The 25892-nt window shown below is 35.6% G+C and overlaps 1 protein-coding gene across 3 annotated transcripts in view; it reads left to right on the top strand.

The window, feature by feature from the left end:
* Positions 1-25892, top strand: part of Nedd4 (E3 ubiquitin-protein ligase Nedd4) — a 592743-nt gene that overhangs the window by 309957 nt on the left and 256894 nt on the right. The gene's annotated exons all lie outside the window — the stretch shown is intronic.

Below are 25892 nucleotides of genomic sequence, written 5' to 3'. Positions count from 1 at the left end.
GCTCAACTATATTAAAATTAACAAAAGATACAGATCCATTAGGTAAACCAAAATAATGACATAATCTGGATTCTTAAGTAACTTTGGAAACACAAAGTTTGATATCATAAGATTATGCAGAAATACAAAGTGTTGTCAATAACAAAATACAGTTGACTGTCTGTCATAACAGTCCTTCAAAGAATTGAAATTATAGATGATGGGAATCTAGAGCAAACTCAGATACGTTGAATTTAAATTACATTAGACGAGAAAATACCGAAACACAGAAGGAATTAAATAAAATCAAACATAATCAGAAAACATGGAAATAGCACTTACCAAGGAGGATAGGAGTTCCCCGAGGGGAGCCCTCAAGCGCGACCGCTCCTGAGGACGCACAGTGCGTAATTTCAGGAATCTAGCCGGCCAAAAATCATATCTCGGAAACTAATGGACCGATTTACATAAAACTTAGTATGTAACTGCTATTATTGGAGATAATTAAGTGTGTGGTCAATCAAGTACAAAGAACAAATTACTACGCCAGGAATAGAATTAGTAATCTTTCTAATTATAATCATTTTTCGTTATAGCTTTAAGAAATTAAATAGATGTTAATAGTGGGACATGCTGTTTAGAGTGTTTACAAACAAATACAGGAATACATGTACTTAGTCATTAGATGCAGTTACATCAGAATCGCTAACTTCACTGCCATTATCTCCTTTGGCAGAACCAGATACAGGAGACTCATACAGTAAGTTGAACACTTCTCGTGAAAGCAGAATTAACTTCCTCCTCTTTGATTTCCCTATTCTGGTAATGTAATGGTCCGATGATATAAGCAGCCTATTGAAAAGGTCAGTATTTGAGTCCTTTCCGGAAGGTTTCCTGTTATCCTTATTCCTGGTCTCCTGGGCTTCCTCAGCGAGTTGACCAATAGGTTCTATACAATGCCTAATTACCTCCTCTCCATGAACCAAGAGATTGTGCAAAGTTACAGGCATGTAGTACGATTTGTATTTTTGTAAGTACAATAGTATAGTTTCCTTTGCGTAGATTCCAAATGTCACTTCATCAATGGCATACCCATATGAAAGAGTTTCTAAGATGACATGTAGATGGTTTATTAAATTTAGATCTACTCCAGTAATATCCGCAGAAGTGGAAGCCTCTCTGAAGAATCTTCTAGCGGTTTCCATCATTGGTATTGCCAGCACTTTGCTTCGGATATCAACCAATAGACCCGTTTGCTCCCTGAACCGAACCTGTATATTCTTCTTTCTTCAACCAGTTTCTTCTCCTCGGCATCTCTTATTTGCCACTTTCTTATGTCAAGTCTGTACGCTATATGTAAAAGGCATTCGAAACATCGAATTCGTGCATGAAGTGGTCATAACCCAAACTTAAGTGTTGTTGGGTTAATTACTCTTTCAGTCACTTCAGTCATCCCTTTAGGGGACGCGCCACATATATAGCACCTTTGGGAAGACTGATAGGAAGACAATGCACTGCAGACTTTTCCATCTACCACAGTGATGTGAAGCTCATGTCAACCGCTCTGTGAACCGTTCGCAGCTCACTTCTCTAGTGAAGTCATGTACAGTGTTGATTTATTGCGTGTGTATTTTAGGCTTTAAATCAGTGTTATGTGATAAGCCTACGTGTGTGATTTCTTTCTTTAACATTAATACTGTGATCTTTTATGGTCATCTGCCGTATTTATTTATTGCGTCTTTTTTCTAGCTTTTATTGTCTGGATAAATTTATCAAATGTAATTAAATACATCCCCTGCTCCTCGAGCCCATAACATTATCTGTCTATTTTCTCCCGCAATTTGCCTTATATTTCAGTGCTGAGGTTTCTTATGTACCGTAGTTTACCTCTGATTCTGCACAAATATAAATGGCCCCTGTAAACCCCGCGTCCCCTTTAGTTCATAAGAATAAGTTTTTGCTTAGTTTCTTCAGCCTTTTGTCTTGAACTTAAATACTGAATTTCACAAATTTATGTGCCGCCGTTTTCCTGTGATGGCGTTGAGGAAAGCCGTTCGGTATGGCAACCCTGTTGTCATAAGAGCAATACTGTTTTTTTAACATGGAATGAGCTATAGTACTGGTAGGCTCATCCTGACATTGCTGTGATGCACGTCCTTCTGCAAGGCCCATTCTCTGGTCGAACCAAATTTTATTGTACTTCAGCAATTTGTCCCCTTTTCTACTATATTTTGTCCAGCGTGATCGAATTTTAGCACACAAAATACTGACAGACTTCCTTATTGACTTGTATATATCCTCGGAACAATCCTTAAAGCCTACATGTTAAATTACAACATTCGCAGTAGCATCGTTCCGCTTATATTCCTTGCTGTTCCATAACAGCTCGAAAACCGACCTCCGGGTTACAGAGTACATGGCTTCTGAAAAAAAATTATTACTCTCATGGTCGCGCCTGGTCGCAGCAAAATGTCACAGTTTTCTATTCACTAAAGTACAGATAACACTTCCAAAAGACCTCATTGTGGAAATCAAAGGCAATCCATTTTGAAAGTCAGCTCAAATTTGTATAATTAGATAGCGTTTGGACACCCTGTACCTGAATTTTAAGTGCATATTCCGGACAAAAATATAGTAATTTTCAGAAAATACTACATAGTATATAAAAATACATACCTTCAACTAACATAATCACATTGCAAGCTAAAGAAATATTTCGTTCTGACGTCCTTACTGAGCCCTCACGTAATAACTGCGCGCTAGCCTCGCCAGGATATGATGCCCTAACGGAGGAGAGCCACTTTAGACCTTCGGTGAGATTATATAATCAGACAGCGCGACTTTTCAATACTTAATTACTGTACCCAAGAATCTTATAAACACGATTCACAGAAAATGTGCACCAAAGACAAGGGTTGAAAATATTATTTTTGGCCGGCTGGATGCTAGAAATTACCCACTGTGGGACGGTGAGATGGAATAGATGCGGCCAAATCACATAATGCACGCGAAGCGGCAGAAGTCCGTAAACGGACAAATCACAATCAACCAACAGTACACAATTCCACTAGATTCTCAGTTTTTTTGCCAATTGGAAAGGCTGTTATTTTGGCCAATCAAATTGCATGACCGTATATGGCCTTTTTCTAACTTGCTGAAGCAAGAGGAATTGCATCACCTGAACTCTCCACGTGCAGTACCTACAGTTCCAAAAGTTATGTACCGCGCACGTTTAAAGCACAATATAATATTGTGCTTTGACCTACAGAATATTTTTCCTTCACACTTCCTGACATTAATTTAAATGATCAACTACATAAAATTTAAATATCAAAAAATCACTTCAAAAATACTTCTCGCATCTTGCAGTGTTCATGTACAATTCCATATATCAACTTGATATGTGCAAATAATAAAATTAAGAAATACTATACCGGTAATTAATGATTTTCTAAAGTTTGTGAGTCCAAATTCTTTTCTTGTTTTTTCCTTAAACTAAAAAGTAAATAGTTTACATTTTCTAACTAAATAATAATTTCATAAAACACAATGTTTATTTCCAGTTCTCCGTCCCACCACCGGCGAGTTTCTCTACCTCCCAAATTCGAGCTCCGCTCGATAAACACAATCCTAAATGAATTTAAATGTAGGTTTTAATGGAGATTTGAAGACTCTCGCAACACTACAATTGCACCACACTGCAAATTTTGATCTTCTTTCTCGTCAGGAACGTCTGTACAGGTAAAAACAATCACAAGTAGAGCGTCGGTATCGCTGTCAAATGAAGGCGCTGGCTGTGGCCGATGCCAACGATCTCCATCGATATTGCAGTCCCACCTGTGCTCTCTTGCAGCCTCAGCATAGCCCAACAACTTAGTGAACTGGCCCATAACAAGCGAAGTTTGCTGGCGCAGCACTTCCGACTGCCGCCATAAGGAACACCTTCCCATTCCATCATCGGATATTAGTGGCCAATAGGTACATTGCAGGCTCTAAACAGACACCATATATTGAGAAGGGGCCGTGGTATTGCGGTCACTGGAACAGCAGACATAGCAGAAACGTCGAACTGAAGAAATAAGGCCATAGGCCAAAATTAGCTGAGTTCAAGGCTGGGTTTTTTATTGTAACACCTCCCATAGTTCTGGGATACCCCAGCCCCATTGGCAAGTGCTATTTCAGAATTTAGGAAAATATTCAAATTCTAAAGGAAAAATCCGTTGGAGTTTACCCTAGTACAAAAACTTTACCAAAAATCCCTACTGTGCACATTAATAAAATTCTCATCTTATCCCAAAATGTATAACATTAAAGTATACCTAATACTGTCACAAACGACCATACTCATTACAACTAAAACTCCTAATTAAACTATAAAATGCAGGAAATTACCGGCCAGACTTTTACCCAAAATTTTGCTTTATAACTGAATAAATCCATTATAACTACTAAATTAAGTTACTGTGTGTATTCTTAATCACCCAATGGTAAGGAAAAAACAAAACAAAGAAATTTTTTTGATGTTGCAAGGGAACTCAAAACAGGGAAATTAATACTGAATTACGTTAGCTTGCAACCTTACTACAATATTCAATTCAATGAGGTTAGTAAGTCATTATTCATCTACCATGTCTTGTACTCATTATTAAAATTTTAACACAATACTCACATTACGTATCATGTGTCACACCAGTCAAATTGAGGCGCAATTAAGCCAGGAATACAAAATCAAAATCACATTACTTTACCCATGAACAGAAAATCCCAAATGAAACCATAAAAAAATTCAAGAGTGCACACACAGAAATCCAACTCACTGATATAAGCAATGAAAAGGTGCAAGTAACACCTTCACACCAGAGATTACCAGGTAACAGCATGACAGACAAAGACTACTGAGCCCATCTGTCCTCTGACACATGAAACACCACCAAAACACACAAGACACAGGTGTGATGACCCCTGAATCAGCATTACCAACCAATGGTAAAAGGCACAAACAACCTCAATACTGACTCCATCACATGGCATCACAAGAAAACACACACACACACACACACACACACACACACACACACACCTGTGCGGTGACACATCAAGTAGTACCCACAAAGTAAAAGGTCAGAACATGACCACAAATGGCAGAATATGACCTCAAGTCCCCTTGAATTTATCACACAACAATGAGACTCTTAGGGCCAATATCGTACTCCCAGGAGAGGAATGGCCTCAGCACCTTAAGCCCTACGTCTCAGTATACACTCTGTACCGAACCCCTCTCTTACCGTTGGTAATTGACCCAGAACAACACGCAAGTTGGGAGATTCGAGGTGTGGACTTCGAACAGGAAAGGCAGAAAACAGCCCCGAACTGGAGATATCCCTCGTTATTAAAGAGCAAGGAAATATACCAAGTACTACTCTGAATGAAAATAATTTTAAGTTAAAATGAAGGTTTATTGAATAAGTAGATATGAAATATAAAAGAATCGAAAGCCAGTAATCAAACCAAAATAAATGAATTATAACATAAGGTACCTTCACGAATGATCAACTTAGTCGTATTGTGAGCTCAACATTTCCATTTTCTAACACCCAAGAAGTATTATAACAAGCTCGCAGCTTTTGTAATGATCTCGTTACATCATGGATTTATACGTCTGCCGTGCACACGGCTGAATTAAGCTCAATCTTTTTACGAGAATAACTTCATTCATATCATGCTTCTATTCGCACCACTATCCACACAACAATAGCTCTCTGTTACACTCAATCAAAACCCACACGTCCAAGGAGAAAAAAAGGCAGGTAAGAAATTAAAGAAGGAATGAACATGGAGCAGAGAGGAAGATCTCTGGACCACGGAGATAATAATAAACAAAGGGGATCACGGGCATGTGCATAACCAAATTATAAGAAGATAAACATGGCCACCACAGGGACAGGAAAAATCCAAGTAAAAGACCTGGCCAAAAATAAATAATGTTGTACCGCGAACAAATATAAGGTACAGAACAAGGATAAAAAGAAAATAAAACTAATCGAATGGTCATCTTTTCACTTCGACCAATCACCAACACTCATTCTAACATTCACACTATGTCAGTATTGGGAAGTAATTATGCGAGCAGCCGCTCGAGTTGAAAGTCAAACACTAGTTCAAATAAAATGACTCACCTGGTCACACAGTTAGGTCTCACATATATCAAGTAGTAGCTTGCACAATGCACAAACATTTCACACCGGAAAATCAGAGAAAATCACTTACCAAAAACCCATCAGGTCCGTGCTTCGAATGACCCGAATGGAAACTTCTAGTCGACTGGAAGGGCGTACAATCATTGATGGCGAAGTGCAATAAACGTAGTGCACGAAATATGTACTCAATCGGAGGCCAAAGTTACCAAGATATCATGATCATAATATAGACCATACGCACGCACTCAGATCATTTCACGCAGCGAAGCAGAAAGAAGCACATCGATCAGTAATCGATGACCGGGAAGAATGTATTACAAACATTCGTAAAATCACAGTTAAAACTAAGACCAACATACCTGTAATATTCATACTTACCTTACCAAAAGAATGCAGTAAGTACTTGTTTTAAAAATATCAAGCATCCATTTGAAACATAGGAATGCAATTCCGGTCCGTATGGGCTGCATTGTTAAGTCTCATGTACACAAAAGCAAAGATAAGACTCCAAGAAGATGAAACTAGTTGTCTCGTAAAAGGAACTGATCTTTAGTACATGTTACGAACAGTGCTGCGCTCTCTAGTGCAGCCATAGAAGTAGATAAGTTATTTGAATAGAGGTAGACAGAACTCATTTGCATATCAAACCATTGCGATAAGCAACACAAATCATTTGAATTAAAGAAACATACTAAGGAAGCATGGTTCAACTCCCATTGCCTTCCCAAGGAACCAAGACAAACACACACTGTTTACAATAATAGGACAGATACAGCATGCCTACCCAATTTTGAAGCTTGCTCAGTCGACAGGATCTCATACTTCCATAAACTGTGTAAATAAATTTAGAAGACACGAAACTAGTAACTAAAGAAATCGAGAAAATCGAATAAAACAAAACAAGCAGGAAAATTAGTTGACTGGCTTAGCTAAATCATAACACCTTCAAAATTTCACCAGTGACGAATTTAAAATAACCAAAACGAAAATCTTGATGACCTGCAGACCGACTACCAATTTAACATAAATTAATAGCTCAGCATAATGACCCGCCAAAATTTGCGAAAATGGCCTCAGCGGACGCTGGACTATTAATATGGTGAGAACGTTTCACCCTACGAGATCTCAGTCAACGTAGACCATTCCTAGCAAGTATAGGAATACATGGGTAAATAAAAATAATGTGACAAGGAAACAAGACACTTACATGACGGAAACACTCAGTAAGACAAACTAGGAAATTTTCACTCAGATTGAGAGATTCTCTAATCTGATTGACAAATTTAGTAACTGACTGGGAATAGCTTCAAATAGTCCCAGACCTACTTGGAAACGAACCCAGATACAGCAAAAGACCTGCAAACACAACACCACATGACCGGAAATTCAAATACATACCGAGCTAAAACACGACATAAAAAGTAATTTTAGAAGATTACACACGTAGAATACTGCCAGACAGAATACAACAGGAAACAAGAAACATAACTTTGAAACTAATTTGCCAAAACACGATATTTACAAACAGAAAAACACTCGAAATAGATAAAAATTTACGAACATTAACCTCGAAATTGTTGCTGAAAATTTACGAAAACAGAAATTTCAGAAAACTAATGAGACTTCATGCTAAAAAATTAACCAGAACACGACAATGTACGTCATCTAGAAAAGCATAAGAATATGACACGAGTAACTTTAAATGATGTCAAACGTGCACACGTAAACTCGGGGTAAGTCTAGTAATCAGCTGTCTCCAACAGATGAACACACCAACCATTCAAAGATAACATGAAGTCAGACAAGAAGGTACAGTACTTAGCATGATTTCACAATGTAGTTTAAAGCTGCTGGGAATTATACAGATGTTACAATCGGAACATGGATCGAAGAAACTACCATAAGTTAACAACCACACATAGAAATTTATCACCGAAGACTTAATATAGAACATGGCACACGCAATGTGATACTATAACTTTAAAAAAACCACACGGTCAGCGGAAGGCAGGCCACTAACAAAAAATTAATGAAAATTAACAACGAAACAGAAAAAAAAACTTGTTACAGATAGTAACTTACCATTTCCTCCAACTGTTAATTAGAAGGTGAAACACAGCAACACAAACTGCACATTGCGGAACAAAAAACACTTCCGGACTGCCTCATCCGGAAATAATAGGCAGTTCTCACGTGATGTACAGAACTCGAACAAGAATTATGAAAAAGAAATGAACAGGAATTAAGAAATCACACATAACAATTACAACCTATAAAAGAAACATGTTAGAAACATATTCTAAATTAAGATTTAAAATAATTTTACAAATGTTAGCCGAGAATGATTATCGCCAACCTTACCTCCTTCCATAACACATGCTCTGATATCAATGTAGCCGCGCTCGAGAAATAAATCAATGTAGTGTTGTTTCAATATAATAATAATAATAATAATAATAATAATAATAATAATAATAATAATAATAATAATAATAATTATAATAATAATAATAATAATAATAATAATAATAATAATAATAAATGAACTAATAATAAAAAATAAAATAATAAAACAATAATAGACAATGTGAATGGGGAAATAGTAAAATGACACCGTAGCGGTGGTTACACATAAAAACTTGAAAATACGGTGGTAGATAATAAATACGCAAAATCAACCATATGCGAAGGAAAACTTACAGGCCAAATAAACGTCAACTAAGGACAGGAGTGTGGAACGTGCAAGGGCCCTATTGAGGTCCATGAGAAGGTATGACGTTATGGGGAAGAAAAGGTTCGCAAGACTCGTCCTCTAGCTCAACTATATTAAAATTGACAAAAGATACAGATCCACTAGGTAAACCAAAATAATGACATAATCTGGATTCTTAAGTAACTTTGAAAACACAAGGTTCAACATCGCAAGATTATGCAGAATTACAAAGTGTTGTCAATAACAAAATACAGTTGACTGTCTGTCATAACAGTCCTTCCAAGAATTGAAATTATATATGGCAGGTATCTAGGGCAAACTGAGACACATTGAATTTAAAACTTAGAAAATTACATTAAACGAGGAAATTCCAAAACACGGAAAGAATTAAATAAAATCAAACATAATCAGAAAACATGGAAATAGCACTTACCAAGGAGGATAGGAGTTCCCCGAGGGGAGCCCTCGAGCGCGACCACTCTCGAGGACGGTCAGATGAAATAGACGTGGCCTAATCGCATAATGCATGCGAAGCAGCAGAAGGCCGGAAATGGACATATCACAATCAACCAATAGGACACAATTCCACTAGATTCCCGTTTTTTTATTTTCGCCAATTGGAAAGGCTGTTATTTTGGCCAATCAAATTGCATGACCATATATGGTCATTTCCTAACTTGCTGAAGCAAGAGGAATTGCATCACCTAAACTCTCCACGTGCAGTACCTACAGTTCCAAAAGTTATGTACCGCACGCGTTTAAAGCATAATATAATATTGTGCTTTGACCTACAGAATATCTTTTCTTCACACTTCCTGACATTAATTTAAATGATCAACTACATAAAATTCAAATACCAAAAAGTCACGTCAAAAATACTTCTTGCATCTTGCAATGTTCATTTAGAGTTCCTGACATTAATTTAAATGATTAACTACATAAAATTAAATTAAAAAAAAATCACTTCAGAAATACTTCTCGCATCTTGCAATGTTCATTTACAGTTCCATATATCATCTTGATCTTTGCAAATAATAAAATTAAGAAATCATTAATTTTCAAAAGTTTGCGAGTCCAAATTTTTTTTGATTTTTCTTAAACTAAAAAGTAAATGGTCTACATTTTCAAACTTACATAATAATTTCACAAAGCACAATGTTTATTTGCAGTTCTCTGTCCCACCACCTGGGACACTGCTAAGGTATCACTTAAAGGTGTCTTAAAACCAATTTTAAGGTTTTCATTAAAAACATGTAAGTATTTCTCTTATGAAAGGGAAGGACGTGTGCTTTGAGGTAGAGTCTCTGCATTTCAGAAACTGATGCCACCGACCTTATGTAGTGCTTGTGCGGATTTTTCTGTGTACTATAATGGCTAACGTACCTAGGAAACATGTTAATATGTTTACACGCAAAATTAAATTGACAGTTATATTTTTTCAACACTTCCCATGTCTTCCTCTCTTGTCTTGACACGGTACTGATGGGACGGAAGGTGACCCAGGAAATGTACTTCCATTCAGACATGCATCGCTAGCACTGAAATCATCATCAACTCTTACACAGGATTGTTTTTCTTTCCATCCCACGTCTATCAACTGAAACACACTTTCTAGATACAGAAAAAATGTTCCAAGAAGCTTTCAAACACACTCTTAACATCTTCACTGCTTTCATTTTCAGTAGTATGTCACCTTTTGCTTAGGCTTACTTTTTTTTTTTTTTTTTTTTTTATAGGGTCTCTTATATGACTTCTGGTTAATCAGACTGAACAGAAATGCATTTTGTAAGTTGTAATTTGCAAGTTCGTAAAATCCTAAAAAAAAAAAAAAGTTTTTCAATATCAGATAGTTTGTAATACTCACACCACTAAACATTAGCCTTTTCATTCTTCACCGCGCACTTACATCCTTCACCCGTTCTCTTAGCTGGCACAAGTTTCTTAGTTTTATTATTTACATGAGCTTCACCACTATTTTTCAATCTCTTAGCTATGGACCTCTCCCATTTGTCTTACTTTTGTTTACGTTTTTCACATTTACATTAAAATCACTGTTTTTGCCACCACAAGACATTTTACTCACACTAACACTACTATTTGTACCATCACCAGACATTTTCTGGTTAGAGAAGTAACTACGTGTCACTCTCGCCCTTCCACTCCAGTCGCCTGAGGGATGTGGATTAGCCCCTTCTGTTACTAAGTGTACAGCTGATTCCCAAGGTCCTCAGATTTCTGTGTGTATTTGAACAGACAGGGAAGTATCCCATAACCATAAATAGTGCACAGGATTGCTAAGAGATACTGGCACTATGCAAAAGCACGATAACTTATTTCTGAATTTTTGTGGGTGCCCCTTCTCTTACTCAGGCACTCATTTAGGACTATTCCAACCATATTTTTTCAGCTCTACACTCTCCATGGCCTTCTACAAGAACATGTTTTCCTTGGCGTATTTCCTATGCAAAAGGAAAATGGAGGAATTGTACTGTACAATAACGAGGGAAATAAAAGACCTTTGCAGGGTATTGGAATACCCCTTACAACCACAGATGATCCTCACAGACTTCGAGCTTGCTGCAATGAACCCCATGAGGATGGCTTTTCCGAACGCTGCAGTTAAGGGTTGTCTTTTTCACTGGACACACTCAATTTGGAAAAGAGTTGTGAATGAAGGTCTGCGGGAGGCATATAACAATGAAGAAGACACCATGGTGAAAGAGGAAGTAAGACAGCTCACGGCACTACCATTTGTGCCTTCTGATGATTTAGAGTATGTGTTCAACACTTTGTATGAAACTGCTTCCATCGAGGTAGGACCTGTTGCAAGTTTAATTGAAAAGACATACATGAGGGGCATACCGTGGAGAGGAAGAAGGTGGAGAAGGAGGAGTACCACCTTGATTTCATCCGAATATGTGGAATGTGTACAGACAAGTAGTGAACAGATTTTTCACGACAATTAACTCAGTATAATATAAGAAATAAATTGACAATACAATATATCAAGTAAATAGTATTACATTAGTCTTGGGACTAGTTTCAGCCACTTAGTGGCCGTCTTCAGCTAAATAAAAATTCAACAGATTATGTGATAACTAAAACATATGTATACCAGACAAAGACAATGTTGCAGGATAATTGTAACATTAAAATATATAACAAAAATTGTGGTTATGATCTGCTTGTCATAGTATGATGTCTTTAAGTTGACGTAGGGCCTCGGGCAAAGAAGTAAATATGGAAATGATAACTAGAATTAGAAATTAATAAAAATATAAAAAAGAAATTAAAAAGGAGAAAAATTATTTATGGGACTCGCCTCTAATGTCTGATGTAGAACAAGCACCGACTTGCTGGAGAAAGCAGGCAGGCCATGTAAACAAAGGAGTGAATAGGGAACAAGCACTGACTTGTTGTAGGAAGCAGGCAATGTAAACAAAGGAGTAGATAGGGAGAGGAGGGGAGGAGGTGGGGCTGAAGGATGTGGAAAGGAAGCCTGCAGGTGAAAGGGAAATTTAAAGAGATTATAAAAGAGAGAGTTCTTTTTATCTGAGACATGTACGCCCTTTGTGCGTGCAGACTGGGTCACGTAAAAGAAATCCCAACCAGTCTCTCAGGGTTTTTGAATGGTAAAGTGTTTTACGTGGGATCAGAAAAGAGAATTGATACACCGAGTGCTATTTCTATCTCCCTGTAGATTCAATGGATGTCTCCATCCGACATATCCGTGGTGCACATGAATATCCAAAGATTCCATTACCTTAACTCAGTGGTACCTTATAGTACCATAACAAGCTATAAATAAGACATTAAATAAACCTTAATTACTATGATTTATTGACAAAATGGAAATCTTGGAAGAGAAAAATGGAATAATAATAATAATAATAATAATAATAATAATAATAATAATAATTCATATTCAATTAATTAACTATTATCTATTGGACTGAAATTCTTGGTTAGCAAATGTATTCTTCATCTCGATTCCTAATCTCATCATTGAAATTTGCTTTACTTTCATATTATTTACAATCTTTGCCAATAAAATAATTAACAAATATAAATTGTTCATGGGAAGACTTTCGTGATATCAAGGTCATATTCCTCGAAGCTAGGTCCTCTGGTTATTGTAAATATTCGTATGTATTTACAGAATACATTAATAAAATATTGCTTGTTAAGATTTATTTACATGTGTGTATGTATATCTGCAGCTATGGATTATGTAGGAATGGGTTATATCTCATAATATCCTTACATCCTCCTAAGCATCAGGAAAAAGTGATGTTTCCTTTTATTTAGCACATCTCTGCTTTAAATCAATTGTAATTACCAATTTATTCACATTTGTACTTGAAAATAACATTCCCAAATGTACAAAGTAGCCATTAAATCTATAATGGTATCTACAACCTTAAATTAGTTTAATTTTTCACACCAAGCAAATGCTGGGGCTGTGCCTTAATTAAGACCATGGCCGCTTCCTTTCCATTCCTAGGCCTTTCCTGTCCCATCGTCGCCATACGACTTACTGTATCTGTGTCGGTGCGACGTAAAGCAAATAGGAAAAAATTAGTTTAAATATGGTTATGTGATCTTGTGTAAATCCATTACAGCATTAGGGAAATGTCATTCTTGAAATACAATCCGGTATTAACTTATCTCTGTTCTCATTTACCATAGCCATGACCCTACATGTTACTCTACACATGTTGTGCATAATTTAAGCGAGTGCATCTTTTCAGAAGAAAATCCTAAGTAATATGTCCAAGTATAATGCCTATTCATTCTTATAATGGATATTTTTCGGTGACCAAGCACTAATATACTATTCTACGAAAGGTTATGATATGTTACAATTCATATTATACATGAATTCTTGATCCCAAATAAGGTGATTCTAGTCTGTGTCAATTCGCTCCTTTCTTGCTTAAAAAGAATTCCATTTCTTCTTTTATTTTGACATTGCATACATATTTCTGTTCAATTCATCTTATATTTCTTTCTATAACATCTTTATATTTCCTTCATTTACTTATTTTAACTCTCATATCTTCTTACTATTCCCAACTCTTCACATATTAACTTCATTTTGATGCATAAGTAGTTTTATTCTCATGTTTTCTCCTCATTGGATCTAACTCTTGTTGAATTACATCATTTATTTATCCGTGTCTGAAATCACTACAATATATTTACAAATACTCTATTTACACTTTGTCTCTCCAGTATTCAACTGTCGAGATTGCACATTCGTTGGCTTCCACCAAATCCTTCATACTACATGGTTTAGGCAGATTTCTACAGGTGAGAAGGTGTCCATGATCTTGCTTTTCACCACACTCACACAAATCTTGATCACCATACCCCTACCTTTTCAGGTTGGTTTTACAACGTGTCACTCCAGATCTTAATCTGTTAAGTGTCTTCCAATATCCGTACTGAAGATGATGTCCTGCAGCTGGCTTCTCTTTCACGTCCCACAATCCTACAGACGACTTCCTTCTCCAGAGCTCCTTTTGCCGAGATTCGGCTGATGATGGGATTGACGTTGTTTGTAGGAAGCTCTTCCTCGATTTCAATCTTGATGGGTGGGTGTGAAGTCCAAACATTGGATGTCTTGGATCTGTTTCTTGCTTCTTCTCAATCTCTGCTGCAACTTGTCTCCTAACATCTGGAGGTGCTACTCCCATAAGTGGAAAGATCTTATTAACAGGAGTTGGTCGTAAGCAGCCTGTAACAATGCGACCTGTCTCATGGAGGGCAACATCCACTTGATTTGTATGAGCGGAATTCCTCCAGACTGGAGCAGCATACTCTGCAGCAGAGAAACACAGGGCAAGGGCAGATGCAGGAGGACATTAGGCTGTGCTCCCCATGTTGTGTGTGTGAGTTTGCGAATGAGATTATTCCTGCTGCATACCTTCTGTTTGGTATCTATACAGTGCTGTTTATAAGTTAGAACACGGTCCAACTTTACCCCTAGATATTTGGGTTGATCACAATGGTTTAATTTGTGTCCTTTCCAGGTCACATTCAACTCCTTTCTTGCTTCCTTGTTGCACAGATGGAATGCACATACCTGAGTTTTCTCCGGATTGGGTTTCAGGTGGTTCTCATTACAGTAGACAGCTAGTTCTTCAAGAGCAGATGTCAGTTTTAATTCTAATTCTTCAAATTCACTCCTTGAGCAGCAAGAGCTGTGTCATCTGCATAGATGAAAGCCCTTGTTCCGGTGTTAAGTGGCTGATTGTTGGTATAGATGTTATATAATATTGGAGCCAACACACTTCCTTGGGGAAGGCCATTCTTTTGACATCTCCATCAGCTTTTCTTGTCCTTCAGAGTGACAAAAAAACAGTCTGTTCTGGAGCAGACTTCACCAGGTCGCGCTCAAAGACAGACCCTCTAGACAGCGCAGAATAAACATCTTTTCCAAACAAGAACGAAAGGCAAGATGACCTATTCTGACGACCTCCATTTTTATCAAAGGATTCTCCAAAGAACTTTTATTTGTGCTTATTGTCAATGTTTTTCTTTTCAGTTCTTTATTTATACAGCTGAAGAGGACCACTAAGTGGTCGAAACATGTCCTGTAAGTTTTAATTTTATTCAATTTTGCCTGAGGCATTAATAAAGTATCGATTAGGTGGTTATTTATACTTACTTCTTAAACTGTTCAACAATAATAAAGGTGTTTTAATTTATTCCACCTATTCAATACTTATATTTTCACTTATAGTTGTTACATAAGTATATATATATATAAAAGTAAATATAAGTATTGAATAGGTGGAATAAATTAAAACACCTTTATTATTGTTGAACTGTTAAAAATTTTTCAATACGGACCTAAAATGAGGTTTATAACATGTTCTTAAACTGTGTCAGTCGATAGTCTCTGGTTGTTGAAGACAGCTTCCTTGTCATTCTCTTATGATTCACTGTATCATAAGCAGCCGTGAGATCAATAAAAGCAACTCCTGTTATTTGTTTCCTCTCATATCCATCCTCGATATGCTGGGTTAGATTAAGTATCTGACCAGAACATGACTTCCCCAGTCTGAAACCTGATTGTTCCTTTATAATCTTTCTGTCGATAGAATCAGAAATACGATTCAATATCATCCTTTCTAGAATTTTGAAAAGATGACAGAGAAGTGATACGGGTCTGAAGTTTTTGGGGTCATTTGGCTCTTTTCCTGGTTTCAGCAAGGCCACAACTTTTGCTTTGCGCCACATCTTTGGAATCAGCATTCTAGTCGCACACGCATTCATCAGTTGCAAAACCCAGTTGATAGTTATGGGGCCAAAATGTTTTATTTGCTCTGATCTTATGTCATCCAAGCCAGCAGCTTTGTTATTTTTCATACATTTGATGGCAGTTCTCGGTTCTTCTTCTGTAAATGGTGTGCCAAGGTGGTCATTCTCCTCTTCATACCGTTGGATTTTTATTTCTCTGGATCTTCTTGTGGTTTTGCCATTCAGCAATAGTTGATGGGCTATTTGATCAGGTGTAACTTTACTCAACTCACAGGGTGAGACTGTAGGATCACCGTTAAGATTCTTAAGTAATTTCCAGGCTTGTCGACTTGAGCGTTTCATATCCAAACTTTTGAGAAGATTACACCATTTTTCTTTTCTTGATGTTGATATAGCTTCGAGGAGGTGTTCTCCTTTTTGTATTGTATCCTCTGCGAAGGGGTCAATTTCAAATAGCTGTTCATATTTATTAAGGAGGGATTTTGAGTTGTAACCTCGCCTCCATCGACCACTGTTAAAGGAATGGGGTAACTTTGGGTCGTGTATTAGTTTAAGACCCATGCATTCGGCCCATTCTTCTAAATTTTGGCCATTTGTGTCTGTCTCTTTGTATCCCCAAGACGTACTATGACAATTGAAATCACCGATGACTAGCTTTGTTGGTTGAGAATGGAAATTGTAAGTTTCTGTAAATTTATATTCTTTATGTGGTGGCTTATAGATAGATGTGATAGTGCAGGATTTAATTTCAATGGTCAGGATTTCAATGTCATCTACACATGTCAAGTCTGCAGATAAAATGTTGGTGCCCTGTTTAATGAAAACTGCACTCCCGTATTGTTCATTAGGTCTTTCCAGGACAAGTTTTGTTCCGTTCACCTTTGGTCGGCGATCATTTGACCCTCTATGTGTCTCCTGAACCAGTAGGATATCATAATTATGTTTTGTGCAAATGTCAGATAATAAGGCTTCCTTCTCTGGTGAAATTCCCTCTATATTAATTGAGATTATTACTAAAGCTGGCATTGAAAAATGCCGTTTGTAGTTCATAATAACTAATAAGTTAGTGTTTTGGTGATGGAAAAATCAGCCGCTGAGGATTCCTCAACGTTGCCCAGGGTACGCCCGATTGTCTTTACAATCTTCGTGGAGGCATCTTCCGTGTACCCCGAATTACATCATCATTTCTACTATCAGCTGATACTTCCATATTTCAGTACCTCTCTCTTTATTATGGCAACATATCATCCACTCCTGTTATCTATCTACTGCATTTATATTTAACCTATCACTTGGAATCTATGTAACACTCAAAAGTACTGTTCTTAAGAGAACTTCATATCAGCTTTGGCATAACATTACTTGGATCACATATCACTTTTATCATCTTAACTAGGATCTGATTATTTTTGTAGATGACCACCTATTTCCCTTTATATTGATCTAATGAAGAAATACTCGCGAGAAACTAACATGATATAGGTTATTTTTGATGATTAAACAGCACAATTTCAACACTTTGATAACCAATGATCTGTATAAGATTATTTCTACCAAACTACATATTTATTTGTGAAACTTATCTCTTTTTTCATTGCCTTTGGGATGATTTATGCTTAGTTTATTCTGCACTGTCGGGGGGCTATCTCCATACAGCACATCTGACTATTTGGTCGTCGTCTGCAATGATAGTCGATCATAGCTCCCACTCAGGTAATTCTGAGTAGCCCATGGTCCATCTTCTTAAAGATTCATCATCTTGTCTTGGTCAATGTTGGGAACACAATTAAAATTAATAAAATTATGTAATGGTTTTCAATACATGTGAACTTAGTAATGTAAGGTTACATCTTAGACGGTACCGGTTTCAACCCAAATTCTGGGTCATCATCAGCCAATCACTTAAAAACAGAATAAACAATGCACAGATAAATAACCAGTAATGTAGAAGATATATATTTTTTTCACCAAATGTAATTTTGTGTGGAGCAGTGTAGCACATGTGAGTGTAGCACTGTGTTTTAAAACTTTTTATAATCTTGAAGAGAAGAATAAATAGCTTGAGGAATATTCTTGTAATCGTTATTATAAAAAGATTATAAAAACTTTTAAAACACAGTGCTACCTACACTCAGGTGTTATACTGCTCCACACGAACTTACATCTGGTGAAAAAACTATATCTTCTACATTGCTGGTTATTTATCTGTGCATTGTTTGTTCTGTTTTTAAGTGATCGGCTGATGATGATCTGGAATTGGGTTGAAATGGTTACAGTTTATGACCAACTAGTGATGTAACCTTAGATTACTAAGTTTACATGTATTGAAAAGTAGAACCATTACATAATTGTATAAATTTTAATTGTGATCTCAGTTTTATATGGACCATAATGATCGTATCTTTCAATGTTGGAAATACAAAACATACATGCAAAGTCTTTTAATTTAACAGACATTAATCTCCTCTTTTAGAATTTCTTTGGTTAATCTATGGCTTTTAGAACAGACTCCCAATATGTCTGCGAAATTCTCAAATATGTGTGTGGTAAATGATTGTTTTATAATTTCTTCTAGCAATGATATTGCGTTCTTGCGATTTCTTAATTGTTTTGTCGGTTCTATTCCCTTGAAGCCTTTAGTCTGGTTGACTTTCAAGTATTGGTAAATGCTTAATTGAAAATGAGGCATTTCATAATTTTATTGCTGGATTTAGCGTTTTATCTGTGTAGATTTGTATCTGATATTTTCTTTTAATAAATCTTCTTCTTTAATGCTCTTTTGCGATTTAATCTGCTCCTTATTCGTGAAATGTCATTTCGCTAAGATGGCTAGTTATTTAGTTGTCTTCTACAGTGTTGGATCTTTTTTTTAAAAACAATTACTCCCTTGTTTTGTCTATTTTCACTGCCCTCGTGATTATAACTACTTTGACATTGCATCAATTTTAGCTTCTATGGTTTTTATATGAATTAATTCATTTTACTTAATTCCGCTCTAAGTAATCGCGCTCATTCGGAATCGATTGATCTTTCATTTCGGGAATAATGTAATGGCACACAGGATTACTAACAATAGGAATTAAAAGATAAAATAAAATGTTTGATTTCTCAGAAATTTCATTTAGATTGAAGTTAGGATTGAAAAACTGTTCCAGATGGATAAAACAATTTTCCGTAATACTAAACAGGGGGCCTATTTGTATAACTTTAAGAATTTTCATGTCTTGTTTGATATTAGTGAACTTATGGTTAATATCACCCATGTGCTGTCCCATGACCGAAAATCTGTTATATTTCAGGGCGTTAACATGCTCTAAGTGTCATGTATGGAAGCTCCTACATGTTTGACCGCCATAAGATGCGTTACAATTATTACAGTTGAGTCCATTACCTGACTTGGTGAACTTATTGCTATGATTAATAGAATTGGTATTGTGTAAAATATCTGTGTTTCTGTTACAAGTTTTGAAGGCTATTTTGACATTATACTTTTTTTGCAAGTTGCTTTACGTCGCACCGACACGGATAGGTCTTATGGTGATGATGGACAGGAAAGGGCTAGGAGTGGGAAGGAAGCATCCGTGGCCTTAATTAAGGTGCAGCCCCAGCATTTGCCTGGTGTGAAAATGGGAAACCACGGAAAATCAGGGCTGCCGATGGTGGGGTTCGAACCCACTATCTCTCGAATACTGGATACTGGCTGCACTTAAGCAACTGCAGCTATCGAGCTCAGTACCATGCTTTTTAAATATGTTAATGATTTGTTAGATTTGTTTATTATTACATGTAAAGGTAGATAAAAATTTGTGAGTTTTTTTCTTTTGTTATGGTGGTTGAAGGTTGGTGTTTATGTTTATTAATTATTTTCTCTATAAAGGAGCTGTTGTAGTGATTAAATTTAGCTATACTGTGGATGGTGTTAATTCGTTTTTACTTGATATATTGCATTGAAAATTCTCAATTTATTTCTTATAATTGCACTTCAATACGGAACAAAAATTAAATTTATAGCTTATAACTAACTCGGTGGAAGGCTGGCACAGTAAGTTTCAGAGATTGGTGGTGTTGCATCATTACATGAAACAAGCTTCATTTTAGATAATAATCCCATATTTACTATAAATCAAATAGCGAATATTTAAGATTAACTTAGATATTATATTTAAGTGGTCCGCCTATTCAGTACATATATAATCTATTACATGTTTCGTCCCCTAAGGGACATTATCAGTTATAATAAACTACAATAATATATCAGAATACCAAAATTACATTATTAAATTGGAAAGACACGTTAAAAACATTGTTGTATGATAGGACATTTCAAATAAAATATTGGCAAACTTTGTTAAAGTTGCAAGTCATATAATCAATAAAACTGGTTCCATTGTTCATTAAACTCTTAATGATAAAGTTTGTGGGAACTAACAGTTGTATTCATAAAATCTTAAAGTGATCGTTGTTGTGAATAAGAACTCTTGATTTAGACTATTATGAAAAATCTATTAGATCTTTCAGGGATATTCCTTAATTTTTATATAAGATTGAACATTTCACAATTTAAAGTCCACACAGGGCCATAACAGTAGAGTTATTTGTAGAACTGAATACTACTCTGTCTGAAATTAAAAGAAAAAAATAAGCGTAAGTAGAAAGGGAAGATGAAATAATATAATATGATTTAAATCGTGTTACTTCCTTCCTTGTTATTGACCCCAATGTGTGGAAAAGGACTCGCTTCTGCTGGGCTAAGTGTGTATCTGATTCAAACCAAGTACTGGTAGTTGCTACGTTGAGCAGGAATGTGGAGGGGAAGTGGGAGGGCGTGTCCTAGGGGGAACAACCTGAGTGTCACCGAGCGTGTGACATGTTAAAGTTTAACGTTTCTTTCTAATTTTCACTTTAATTAATTCTTCATACAAGACGTTATACTTCTCAGAAAGATCGTTAATATTACCCGTTGGATTGTTCTTTTGGTCCAGATAAATGTAAATTTCGTTGTATATGTTCAATAAATGGCCTGTATAATTTTCAAGATTTTAAGGCCATTGTCTGTGTTTGTAAACATGTGATAGGAGTCTGTCATGTGATCACTTATGACCGATTATCTGTTGTATTTCTTGGCCCTGGCATGTTCCTGATATCTTGTAACAAAGTTCCTTCCGGTTTGTCCAATATATGTACTTAAACAACTCACACATTTCAGTTTGTATACACCCGAATTTTGAAATTTATTATTATTATTAACGATATGGGTGTTATAAAATAAGTTTGAGTTTGTGTTGTTGGTCCTAAAAGTGATTCAAAAAGTATGTCTCTCAAATAAATTTGTAATCCTAGATACTTTACTGCTATTATATGTGAATACAGCAAATTTCTCATTTTCTCCTTCTTTTACTAAAAAGTAGTCACAGGTCTATTCTTTATTTTATTTATAATCCTGTTTACAAATTCTTTATTGTAGCCATTCTTATAAGCTGTGTAGTATTAATTTCTTTTCTTAGTTCCAAAGCTGAAAGAGGAACATTAACGTAATGCTCTGTAAATCATACTAAAGAAACTGGCTCTTTTATGAGCTCCCGGGTGTATAGAATCATTTTTGATCATGTTAATGGTCTGCGTTAGTTTCCTAAAAATATTAAATGATAGGTTTTTATTATTTCTAGTAACTTTCAAATCTAAATAATTTAAAGTGTTATCTACTTCAGAATCGAGTGTGAACTTAACATATGGATCTAGAGATTGCACGTTATAAATTTCATATTAGAGCCCGTATTGTCAAAGTATCAACTTGTGAAAGTTTAGATTTTATAATTCCACCTTTACAGTACTGTAATTGTCTTTATTACAAAGACTACATTAAATTACACTCATGAAACATGTTTCGTCCTCTTATAGGACATCTTCAGTCACAAATACAAATACATAACATTAAAAATAAGGCAAGGACACATTAAAATAAGTAAATGCAAAGTCTTTGTATACTGTGACACGGTGTGATAGCGTCTTGTCAATCTTCAATGTTAAAATGGTGCGGTGTGAACATGATATGAAGCATGAACTCCAATTAAAATCATATGTTAAAACTGTTGTTCAAAACAACTTGTCAATTATAAAACTCCGTAAGTGGCTATGCAAATAAAATTATGTGCATATTGTACATAAAACAGTGTTCTGGTGATGCCACATTGTAATAGATTTCTTGATTAGGAGGTGGAGTTATACTGTTGCAAGTTGAACCTGATTGTGTGTTGACAATAGGGGCCTAAAAAGAAAAAGAAAATATGAATGAACTGAAGAATAAAATGCCGTTAAAATGTGATCTAAGTGCCCATCCCGTCACTCTCCTCTTTGCCCGTCCTACATCGACCACTTCACCTCAAGTGCTAAGGCTAACTGAGTGACGTCCTCGAAGGTCGTTGATGACTGACTGTGAGGGGAGGTTGAGAGGAGTTTGACGTAATGGGAGGGGCGTGAGGTGACGTATTACTCACGCGCCTTCGTGAAAAGAATTTATTGATTTAACTCCTCGAAAAGTATATTGATATCCTCCGATATCTCATTAAGATTATAAATCGGGTTGCATTTTTGATCAATATTTATAAAGATGTTTTCTAAAATATTCAGTAATTTCCTTTCTTACATAAATGGAGAATTTGAAGGTCTTGTTGTATGCCCGTGAATGTATGATTAGTATCGTCCATATGAGAACCGAATGCTGAGAATCTGCCGTACTTTGACGCATTAATATGTTCATTATACCTTATGTTAAAATTGCGGCCTGTCTGTCCAATATAACTGGCGGGACACTGCTGGCACTTTAATTTGTAAACACCTGATTTCTGAAATATGCTATTGCCGTTATTGATAGTGTGCTGATTGAAGAAAAGATGAGTGTTGTTATTGGTTGTTTTAAAAGAAACTTTCATATTAAGTTTCTTGAAAACATTCGTGATTTTGTATATTTTACTGTGACTATAAGTAAAAAGGGCGTAACTATCTTCTTTCTTTTTGGTGTCCTTGGTTAATGTGGAAAATGATTTTTTCTCAATTTTGCTAATTTTATCTACAAATTGCCTGTTGAACCCGTTTCTTTTTGCTATAAAATAAATAGTATCCAATTCATTTTTATGATCTGCTTCTGACATGGCTATATTATAAGCTCTATAAATCATACTATAAAAGGAGGCCCTCTTATGTGCTGCCGGGGGTACAGAATTTTGTTTAATTACGTTTGCCGTTTGAGTAGGTTTCCTAAATATTTTAAACCTAAGTTTATTAGAGTCATTAATAATTGTAATGTCAAGAAAGTTTAATGCTTTATTATTTTCACTTTCGAAAGAAAATTTAATCTGTGAATCCATATTGTTTAATTGTTCTAATACCTCCTGTCCATTAGTAATGCTATGGTCAATTCTTGTAAACGTATCATCTACGTATCTCAACCAGCTTATTATTCCTTTAATATTGTTAATTTTGCGATTTTCAAGAAAATCCATATAAATTTCCGCCATAATAGGAAAAAAGCATTACTTAACACTCAGTTATACGAGGCCCATCTCATCGCGTCTGCCTCCATTGCCCCATTAGAATGGAGTTCGTTTCAAAATTACGTAAATGATCAAATCGCATACCTACTTATAGATAAACAGAACAAGTTAGTCAACAAAACTAATACACTTAGGCGCAATAGTAAGAGAACTGAGACTGATTCTCACTCATCTAAGGATCATCATAATCAGAGTCATTCAACCATTCCTGTATTTCAAGAGCCGGTTATTAATCTTTCAGAGACTTGTTTTGATAAGTTCGAAATAAGTGTTATGGAGAAAGATCCCAAATTCAATTGGCCCGTTCAATTTAAACTTAAAGACGCGATTACGATCACGGCGGAAGCCGAAAGTGCAATACAAAAGTTACCGATAGAGAACCAAACAGAGACAAGATTTAATATAAATAAAAAACTTTCTAATTTAATAAATAATAACAAAGATAGACTTTCTACACATCATAACCAAACAATAGCTTCATTGAAACAGAAAATTAAGGAGAATGGTTTGATTGTGACTAAGGCGGACAAGGGGAATGCGACGGTCATTATGAATAAAAAATCATACATACAGAAAACCGAAACCTTTTTCGCAGAGAACTCATTCAAAATTATAAAAAAAAGACCCGACGAATATCATTCAGAGAAACTTAAAGAAACTTCTTAAACAATCTTCTTTCATCCTTAATGAAAGGGAGTCTCAAAAACTTATTAATATGAACCCGGGTATTCCGACGGCTAAGGCACTACCGAAGGTGCATAAAGAGAATATACCTATAAGACCCATCGTTAATTTCAGAAATAGCCCTATATATAATACGTCTAGATTTATACACAATTTCTTAAAAAAACATTATAGATTTGAGGGTAATAGGTCTATTAAGAATTCCAAAGAATTTTGCGATCGTATTAAAGATTTAAACATACAATCAAACCATAAGATCTATTCATTCGACGTCAAAAATATGTTCTCGAATATTCCAGTATAAAAAACGATAAATCTTGTAAAGAATAATCTACTTAAATACAGTAATTTGAGTAGGCAAGAGATAGCCGATTTTATAAATATTTTGGAGTTCGTCGTCGCTAATAATTACTTTACTTTCAACGGTCAAATATATAAACAGGAAGGTCTTCCTATGGGGGCCGCAGCTTCGGGAATTATGGCGGAAATTTATTTGGATTTTCTTGAAAATCGCAAAATTAACAATATTAAAGGAATAATAAGCTGGTTGAGATACGTAGATGATACGTTTACAAGAATTGACCATAGCATTACTAATGGACAGGAGGTATTAGAACAATTAAACAATATGGATTCACAGATTAAATTTTCTTTCGAAAGTGAAAATAATAAAGCATTAAACTTTCTTGACATTACAATTATTAATGACTCTAATAAACTTAGGTTTAAAATATTTAGGAAACCTACTCAAACGGCAAACGTAATTAAACAAAATTCTGTACCCCCGGCAGCACATAAGAGGGCCTCCTTTTATAGTATGATTTATAGAGCTTATAATATAGCCATGTCAGAAGCAGATCGTAAAAATGAATTGGATACTATTTATTTTATAGCAAAAAGAAACGGGTTCAACAGGCAATTTGTAGATAAAATTAGCAAAATTGAGAAAAAATCATTTTCCACATTAACCAAGGACACCAAAAAGAAAGAAGATAGTTACGCCCTTTTTACTTATAGTCACAGTAAAATATACAAAATCACGAATGTTTTCAAGAAACTTAATATGAAAGTTTCTTTTAAAACAACCAATAACAACACTCATCTTTTCTTCAATCAGCACACTATCAATAACGGCAATAGCATATTTCAGAAATCAGGTGTTTACAAATTAAAGTGCCAGCAGTGTCCCGCCAGTTATATTGGACAGACAGGCCGTAATTTTAACATAAGGTATAATGAACATGTTAATGCGTCAAAGTACGGCAGATTCTCAGCATTTGGTTCTCATATGGACGATACTAATCATACATTCACGGGCATACAACAAGACCTTCAAATTCTCCATTTATGTAAGAAAGGAAATCTATTGAATATTTTAGAAAACATCTTTATAAATATTGATCAAAAATGCAACCCGATTTATAATCTTAATGAGATATCGGAGGATATCAATATACTTTTCGAGGAGTTAATCGATAAATTCTTTTCACGAAGGCGCGT

This window comes from Anabrus simplex, chromosome 1 (genome assembly GCF_040414725.1).
Source record: "Anabrus simplex isolate iqAnaSimp1 chromosome 1, ASM4041472v1, whole genome shotgun sequence".
Classification (NCBI taxonomy): Eukaryota; Metazoa; Arthropoda; class Insecta; order Orthoptera; family Tettigoniidae; genus Anabrus; species Anabrus simplex.
The sequence above is the reverse complement of the archived record's forward strand: the minus strand, read 5'-3'. Positions and strand labels throughout refer to the sequence as shown.